This window comes from Cuculus canorus, chromosome 4 (assembly GCF_017976375.1).
Source record: "Cuculus canorus isolate bCucCan1 chromosome 4, bCucCan1.pri, whole genome shotgun sequence".
NCBI classification, from domain to species: Eukaryota; Metazoa; Chordata; class Aves; order Cuculiformes; family Cuculidae; genus Cuculus; species Cuculus canorus.
Window position 1 is genome coordinate 23,416,523 of NC_071404.1, and position 8,664 is coordinate 23,425,186.

Below are 8,664 nucleotides of genomic sequence, written 5' to 3' on the forward strand. Positions count from 1 at the left end.
GCTATGCCCATTGCTCCACCTGTGTCCAGCTGCGTGTCAGCCTGGACATGGACTTTCTGATCCAAGCAGGATTTTAAGCCCATGTAAATAAGAATTGCAGAATCCTATTTACAGTTATATTGATTTCAATGTAAAAATAATCCTTTTCTACTTAATTTATAATTATGTCTCAACAGCACAACTCAATACAAGCTTTGCAAAAACATGAAAACTAACTTGCCACATCTAACCTACCAGATTTCAAAGGTTAATAATTGATCCATATCATTTTTTAAGTTCTATATGATTTTTATTTTATTTTATTTTATTTTAAAATTTAATACCATTTTCCACCAAGAATAAACATTTACTGTAAAAGTGACATTTAAACTACAAATTACATGGTAAGTTGAAAGAAATTTATTAGAAGAGAGACATTGTGTCTTGTGTTATATTCTCCTTGGGTTTATAATCAGAAGAAAAATATGCAAGGAGGGTAAGAAATGTAAAATGGGCAAGATGTGATCTTAATTTCTGCGTGGTAGAAATGAAAGACCTATAGTAGAACAGAATATAGAAAATTATGCAAAAGTGGGAAGTTTTTTACCAGCTAGGGAATGAAAGAGAAAAAGAGAAGTTTGGGGAAGGGACAAGAAAAACAATTGACTCAATTTTCATGTTATCAGTACTAAAATAAGCAATATAAAGTTGGCATCAGGTTTTTTTTATCACATACAGTATAGCTTATATAAACTAGAACTTAACCTATTATTGTACAATACTGACTAAACTAGCTATTGTAACTATGCTAATACAGGAAGGTCTCGCAGGCTGTTGCTGAACGTTTGCTAAACAAATACTAGAATATATGGCAAAGGGAGAAAAAATTAAGTATAATTATATCAAATATCAGTGGTTTATAGTATCATTTACTACTAATGTTGGGAAGAAATTAATAAATATTACAATTGGTGGACAATAATGGTATTTATTGGATACTTTTAAGTAGAAGAGAGAATTGATTTTCCGTAAGTAAGAAATGACCGTGCCGTGTGATAGCACACATTTGAACTTGATTGAGTCTATAATAAATGCTATAGGTCTTTTTCATCATTTTCTGCTACTTATAGATGTAATGTAGAGCTAATGAAACAGACATGAGAACTGTGGGATGTTTTCACCCACAGATGCCTAATTTACTGTTTTTGCAGATAATTATATTATTATTTCATAGAATCATGGAATGTTTTGGATTGGAAGGGACCTTTAGAGGTCATCTAGTTCAATGCCTCTTCAGTGAGCCAGGACATTTTCAGCCAGATCAGGTTGCTCAGAGCTCCGTCCAACTTGACCTTGAATGTTTCCAGGGCAGAGGCACCTACAGCCTCTCTGGACAACCTGTTCCAGTGTTTTACTATCCTCACTGTAAAAAATTATTTCCTTACACCTAGTCTATACCTACCCCTATCTTTTAATTTAAAATAATTACCCCTTTTCCTATCAAAACAGGCCCTGCTAAAATGTTAGTCCCCATCATTTTTATAGGTCCCACTTAAGAAATGAAAGGCCACAATAAGATGTCCCTGGAGTCTTCTGTTCCCCAGGCTGAAAAACCCCAACTCTGTCAGTCTCACTTCATAGGAGAGGTGTCCAATCCCTCTGACGATTTTTGTGGCCCTTCTCTGAACATGCTCCAACAGATCCATGCCTTTCTTGTGCTAAAGACTCTAGAACCGGATGCAGTACCCCAGGTGGAGTCTTACCAGAGCAGAGTAGATGGGCCAAATCACCTCCCTCGATCTGCTGGCCACAGTTGTTTTGATGCAACCTAGGATACAATTAGCTTTTCAGTCTTTTGGCTAACATCAAGTGTAGTATCTGTTCTAATCAATTTAATATCTTATAAGTCCTCAATGAGAGGACTTTATATTAAATGGGTTTTGGCACCCGGAGTTGGATTTGGAGCTTACTCCCTTGAGAAGATCATCTTGAGTGCCATCACACAGCACATGCAGGAGAACTAGGCAATCAAACCTAGTCAGCTTGGGTTCTGGAAGGGCAGGTTCTTCTTGACTAACCTCTCTCCTTCTATGACCAGGTGACCTGGTTAGTGAATGAGGGAAAGGCTGTGGACACTTTGGTCTGTTCAGAAGGCTGCTCTATCAAGTTCCATGGGAGACAGTCCTTAAGGGCAAAGGAACTCATCAGAGCTGGACACTCTTTAAGAAGCAATTCCTGGCAACACAACAGCAAGCTGTCCCTGTGTGCCAGAAAATGAGCCCCGAGGAGGAGAAAAATGGCCCGGCTGAGTAAAGAGCTCTGGAAGGAAATCAGGAAAAAGAGGAAAATATAAGAATTCTGGAAGAAGGGGCAGGCAACTCATGAGACTACAAAGATGAAGTGAGATCCTGTAGAGAGAAAATCAGAAGAGCTAAAGATCAATTAGAACTCAGATTGGCCTATTCTGTGAAAGATAATGAAGAAGCCTTCTACAAATATATCAGTAACAAAAGGACCAAGGAAAATGTCCTTCCTTTACTGGATGCAGGGGGAACAATAGTGACAAAGGATGAGGATAAGGCTGAGGTGCTTAGTGCCTACTTTGCCTTAGTCTTCAATAGTAAGGTCAGATGTTCCCTGGATGCTCAACCTCATGAGCCAGTAGACAGGGCGGAACAACAGAACAAAGCTCCCTTGATCCAAGAGGAAATAGTTAGAGACCTGCTAGGCAAATTAGATATTTATAAATCTATGGGGCCGGATGGGATTCATCCAAGGATATTAAGGGAGCTGGCGGAGGTGTTTGCCAAACTTCTTTCCATCTTTGAAAGCTGCTTGGCAGGGAAATACCTGGGAGTATTGGTTGACAGCCAACTGAACATGGGTCAGCAGTGTGTCCAGGTGGCCAAGAAGGCCAATAGCATCTTGGCTTGTGTCAGAAATCATGTGGCTAGCAGGACCAGGGAAGTGATTCTCCCCAGCACTCGGACAGGCTGAATCAATGGGCAGACGCCCAGTGCATGAAGTTCAACAAAGTCGGCTGCAGGGTCCTGTACCTGGGTCACAACAACCCTATGCAATGCTACAAGTTTGGAGAGGAGTGCCTGGAGAAGAAGGATCTGAGGGTGTTTGTTGATAGTCAGCTGAATATAAGTCAGCAGTGTGTCCAGGTGGCCAAGAAGGCCGAAGGCATCCTGGTATGCATCAGGAATAGTGTGGCTAACAGGTCTGGGGAAGTGATCCTTCCCTGTGCTTGGTGCTGGTGAGACCACGTCTCAAATACTATTCAGTATTGGGCCCCTCTCTACAGGAAGGACATTGAGTTTCTGGAGTACGTCCACAGAAGGGCAAAAAGCTGGTGAAGGTCTTTTCACATTTTTGGGCTTTTTTATCAAAATCAAAAATCTAGATGCTGAAAAAGTACAGGAAAAAAAAGTTGTAATTAGTATTACTTAAGCAGCTCAAAGTCCTATGGGAACTTAATTGTGTGAATTTTGTTTGTCTGATCATTTGGCATATCCAATTCTGCCACTCACTCCTGGAACATAATATCTTTTTTCTTGGTATTTTTCCTTAGTATGACAGCATAAAATATAGCACAGCACGACACGACACGACACAACACAACACAACATAACATAACATATAACATAACACATAACATAACATTAACATAATATAACCCAACATGACATAACATAACCTTTTCTGTAACATAACAGTTTTCATTACAGGGCATTGCCAGAAGGTGTTATGCCTTCATCAGAGCAATGACACTTTGATAAAGCACTAGTCCAATATATCATCAAGGAGCTGCATGGGTTGATGTATTGGTGTAATACATCAAAATGCCACTGCTTGTGAGACGCTTGGTCCTGTTTCTGTTGAAGTTTGTAGAACATTAACACTGAGTAAAATGAAAAGAAGGGTAAGAACCATAATATGCTTTATAAAAAAATGCCTTTTATATCCTTATTTTTTCATCTTTTAAAAATCTTTTTAACTTGGCCATATTTAGTATTTTAACATCTCAATGAAGGTTTGTATTACAGGATTTAAGAGAGAAAGACATAGCACATTTTCAAGTGTGTATGTATTATTCTTCCTTTTCAAAATCACTGGGGATTTATGAGATAATAAAGGGAAAGGATTTTAAGGATTTCGAGTTTCTATGGCTTGCACTGGAAGATTGAAGTTTTTTGCAGTGTGAATAAAATCTTAAACACCGGCAATGTAAAAAATCATCTGTGTTGGAAATGCTGTAAGAGCCTATAACAACAACAATAATTGACTAGGCCAAAGATCACATATACTGGCAGTATCTTGCCCCTGACAATGCCTAGATGTCACTTATTTAGACAAAAGAACAGAACAAGCATGTTGTTCTACCCAGTATTTGGCACATTGAATGTTTCTGCTATCCTTTGCCACTTTTGTGTTCAGTCTCACAGAATGCTTTCCATCTATCTTTTTACAGCTTCCGAAGACCTACCAAACCACCTTGGGGCAGCTCCTAGCAGCATATGCAGAGCTTTGAGATATTTTGCAAATCCAAATTGCTGTTATTGCCTTTATAATTGAATGTCATACTCATCTGCCATTCTTAGGGCACCTTTCAAAAGAGTTGTCACTCTAAAAATTAGTTACCTATCAAACAAGAACTGATTAGTGATTATAAATGTTTTCAGTGCTGTACTTTTTAATACTGAGTTCAGGAGCTACCTTTTTCATGTTAAGAAAGATAAAAGGATTATCTTTGTTTATACACTCCTTAGTGTTATGAAAAAAGCACATATATTGACATATATCTTTTCCCTGATGTATTCTGGCTTGTTATATAATCGTTATCACCAGGTTAAACCCACCTCAGTCTGTAGTCTGTCATTTAATTCCTTCTCAAAACATTGTTAGATTTCTGATATGATTTTTTTAAATAATGTGTGACATAGACACATAAAACTTTTTAGCACCAGCTTTCTTCTAAGATATAGTGTATATATGTTGCAGAATGGACTTGACAATATTTTCTGTTTTTTATAGAAGTGAATACTTAAAAAGATGCATATTGTGAAAAAGTTCTTCTCTGATAGGATTTGGAAACCTGAAAGATATTATCATGTTATGAATATACTTGTAGGTGAATTCATTAACACTTAAAGTATAGTCTGTATCCTGTTGCAGACTGGACTTGACAATATTTTCTCTTTTTTGTAGAAGTGAAAACTTAATAAAGATGCATATTGTAAAAAAGTTCTTCTCTGATAGGATTTTGAAACCTGAAAGATATTATCACATTGTGAAAATACTTGTAGGTGAATTCATTAACACTTAAAGGTTGTTATTCATTTTTTGGATCTGTAGTAGAAAATTTCTTTATGGAACGTAATTGTCATAGACATTAAGCCAAAGGAAAAACAACTATGGAAATAGGAAAATTACTGAAGAGAAATTCAGAGAATTTTTGAAGCTTTTATCTAAAACACTTAGTTGCTTTCAGTCCCCAGACTTCAAAAAAAATCCTTGAAAATGCAGCCAAATATAAATTGATGGAACAGTTATTGCACAGTCTTTGAGAAACTGAGGTCTTAATATTTTGATTCCTGGCCACTCTCAACTCTCCTAGTTTAACTTTTGGTTTTCTAATAACAAACTACAATAAATATGCTTTAATGTGCTTGCTTCTTTTCCCCTCAGCAATAAACTAAAGAAAATGAATTTACCTGTATAAACATTAAATCGATATACCTTTTTTTCCTGGGACTTTTTGGATATTGAAACTGTAGGACCGAAAAATATGTTTTTCCTAAGTTTATTTGGATATTAGATGTCACAAAATAAAAGGCCTGCTCATCGTTTTAATATTTGAGTCTCAACACTCTCTAAGTACTATGAAGAGTAACTTCACTTACTTTCTTATTTCATTAACTGGATAAAGAAAATCATTAACAAATTTATTAGAGTAAACTTGTTCAGTGTGATTTCTGGAGTGCCCAAATAGTAAAGCTGAAATCAATAAATCTTACACGATCTTCAAATATTTTTGAGAAACTGGAAATTTTATGGCGACAATAAATAGTAAAAAGCTAACAGTGTGGTGAAATGTTGTCGTTTTATGAAATGTAGTTTTTTGTTTGTAGTAACAAAGTTTTATGTTGTCTTTTAAGCAAGTAAACACATTATTCTATTTAAAACTATTTGCATATAAGCATTTTGAATGCATTTGAATCATGCAATAAGCATTAACTCTGGAAAATTTGCATATAATCTCATCAAAAGTCAGTATATAAAAACATTGCTCTATTAAGTTCTGCAGCTAGTCAGAATTGTTTCCAACTTTCTAGGTTTTCTTTGTTTTGACATAAATCATCAGATTTTACATGTAATAACTTCAATGTTTTTAGATGACAAAAGTAACAAGAATCAAACAGCAATACAAATATAATTTACACAAGAACACACGACACACATTACTAACCTAACAAACTTGGCAGCAACAAAAAAATCAATGAAACTTTACCTTACATTTGCAGTTGAATGAATAATTTAACTTAATAACTTTAATTATTTATCAATTTAAATAGATGTAGCTGAGCATAAAATATTGTTTGGAATGTCAATATTAGAATGAATGTAGTGTAAGGTGAGATAAAAAGACTGGAAAACTTTCTTCTTGTTTCTGAAAACATTGCTAGTCTTTGATGTCATTTTTGTATTTGGAAACCCAAATCAGCCATATGCTTACACATTATTTCAGGGTGTATGCACAATATAATAAGTTGCAATGGTATACCATTGGAGATAAAAGAAACAAAAATTGCAAATTGACACAACAGAGAATACAAGATTAGCACTATACATAAAAACTACTATTCTGGAAAGATATAAAAATCCAAGAAGGTATAATTTCCACCATTAATGAATCAGCAACATGGAGGGAAAAGTTATAAAAAATTAATTAACCTAAACCAATTTGATTTTGTTGTCTAGTGCTCTTTTGATGAGCGTAATGATGAGAAATGGAGATCCTGTGAGAGACACAGCTATTCACTTTCAGATATGTGAGGTACTGGCATTTAGGCATACTGACTTCTTAAAACCAGCTAACATAACTTTCTATTTAAGTGATGTCACAGTTGAAACCATGAGAGCACATATCAATTTCAGAATAGATCCCTGAATAACAAAACCTGATGATTCTAAAGGAAGAACAAGCTAAAAACCTGTTTTCCGTAACTATCCCGTACTTGCTATCACTTATTCTTTAGGAAGTGTTTTTTCCACTACAGAAGTGAGTAATAGTAGCCCAAATGGCCTACAAAATGTCAGCATTTCTCCCAGAGGCAAACTCAATACAAAACTTCTTAAATTATAAAGACACATTTTCCATTAGGTATTTATTTCACATACATTAACATGTACGTGTATGCATCTATATGTCTGTAAGCCTTTTGATTACATCACCGTCACCCTAGCTTGAAATATTACAGTACTCAGAAAATCTGTAGGCATTTTAAGATATACCTCTGGAGTGAGTGTTTCTGAATCAGACATCAAATATTGTGGTTTTGAAATGCACCCTTCCTAAGGGTTTTTCTGTGTGGTTATTGCAGACACTTTTCTTTCTTTTCATTCATGATGAGAAACCAAATATTTAGCCAAAATCGGGAGACATTCGTTAACCTGCACAATAAGTTTATTGCATCAGCTAAAAAGACTGCTTACAGCTTTCCACCTAGACTGTGTTTTAAACCATTATCAGATTAAACTTAATTCAGGAGAAAATATGCATTTGATGAAAAATTCCCTTCTGTAAGAAGGGATCATTAATAGTAATGTGGGGAACTTGGTATCATTTAATGTCTCCTATTCATAATTGCATCTGTGTACATCTTTTGAGCTATACAGCAATTAGTTTCCACTGTGTCAGGTGTAACAATTCAAAACTATTATGTTCTTGACTCAGTCATGTACAACATTACACATTCAAGTTTTTGCAGCCATATTTGAATTCAAATGCATAATATAATCCTAACCCACGATACCTGTATCATAATGCCCAGAATTCTAAAACTATAGTTTTTTAATTTTTTTTTTAAGTACCAAAAATGTACTACTTCTAGTTAAGAAAATTCATATGTTTTTGTCACTGGATTAACTAATAGAGGAGTAATTATTATAAAACTGTGATCTCAGGACTATTTCTCTTATATATGTGGTATTACCCCAAATCACCTTTCCTGTCTCAGTAGGTGACGTTTAGTAATCTAAGTAATATTCTAAGGGTTTTAAACAGAGGAAGATAAATTTCATCCCTACTCACAGCTACTGTCAAATGATTTGCATACAAAAATAAATGAAAAACAGTACTTCAGTAATTTATGCAACTTTAGTCAGATAAATGTTGTCTCCATTGTGCAGCAACGCGTATGGCCTCTGAAGAGCCTGTTGACTGTAGTTGTTTGAATGACATAATCAATGTCATTCAATATATGATGAGGACAGTAGATGCCAGGGATCAAGTGAAAAAGATTAGCTTTGTTAAACCATCAATTAAAATAATAAAAATAATTATTCTAGAAATTTTGGAACAGGTATTGCTTATCAAATGCTAATTTCATAATTCTGGAAATCATCATAGTCAGTACATTACTTTCAAAAGTTCTGCTTCTCTAACAAGGAAGCAGT

The 8,664-nt window shown here is 35.2% G+C and overlaps 1 non-coding gene across 1 annotated transcript; it reads left to right on the forward strand.

Annotated features, from left to right (window-relative positions):
* Nucleotides 1–1,818: 1,818 nt before the first annotated feature.
* On the forward strand, nt 1,819–2,004 carry LOC128852196 (U2 spliceosomal RNA). The gene has a single exon (XR_008449905.1). It is a non-coding gene; the product is annotated as a U2 spliceosomal RNA (small nuclear RNA).
* The last annotated feature ends 6,660 nt before the right edge of the window (nt 2,005–8,664 follow it).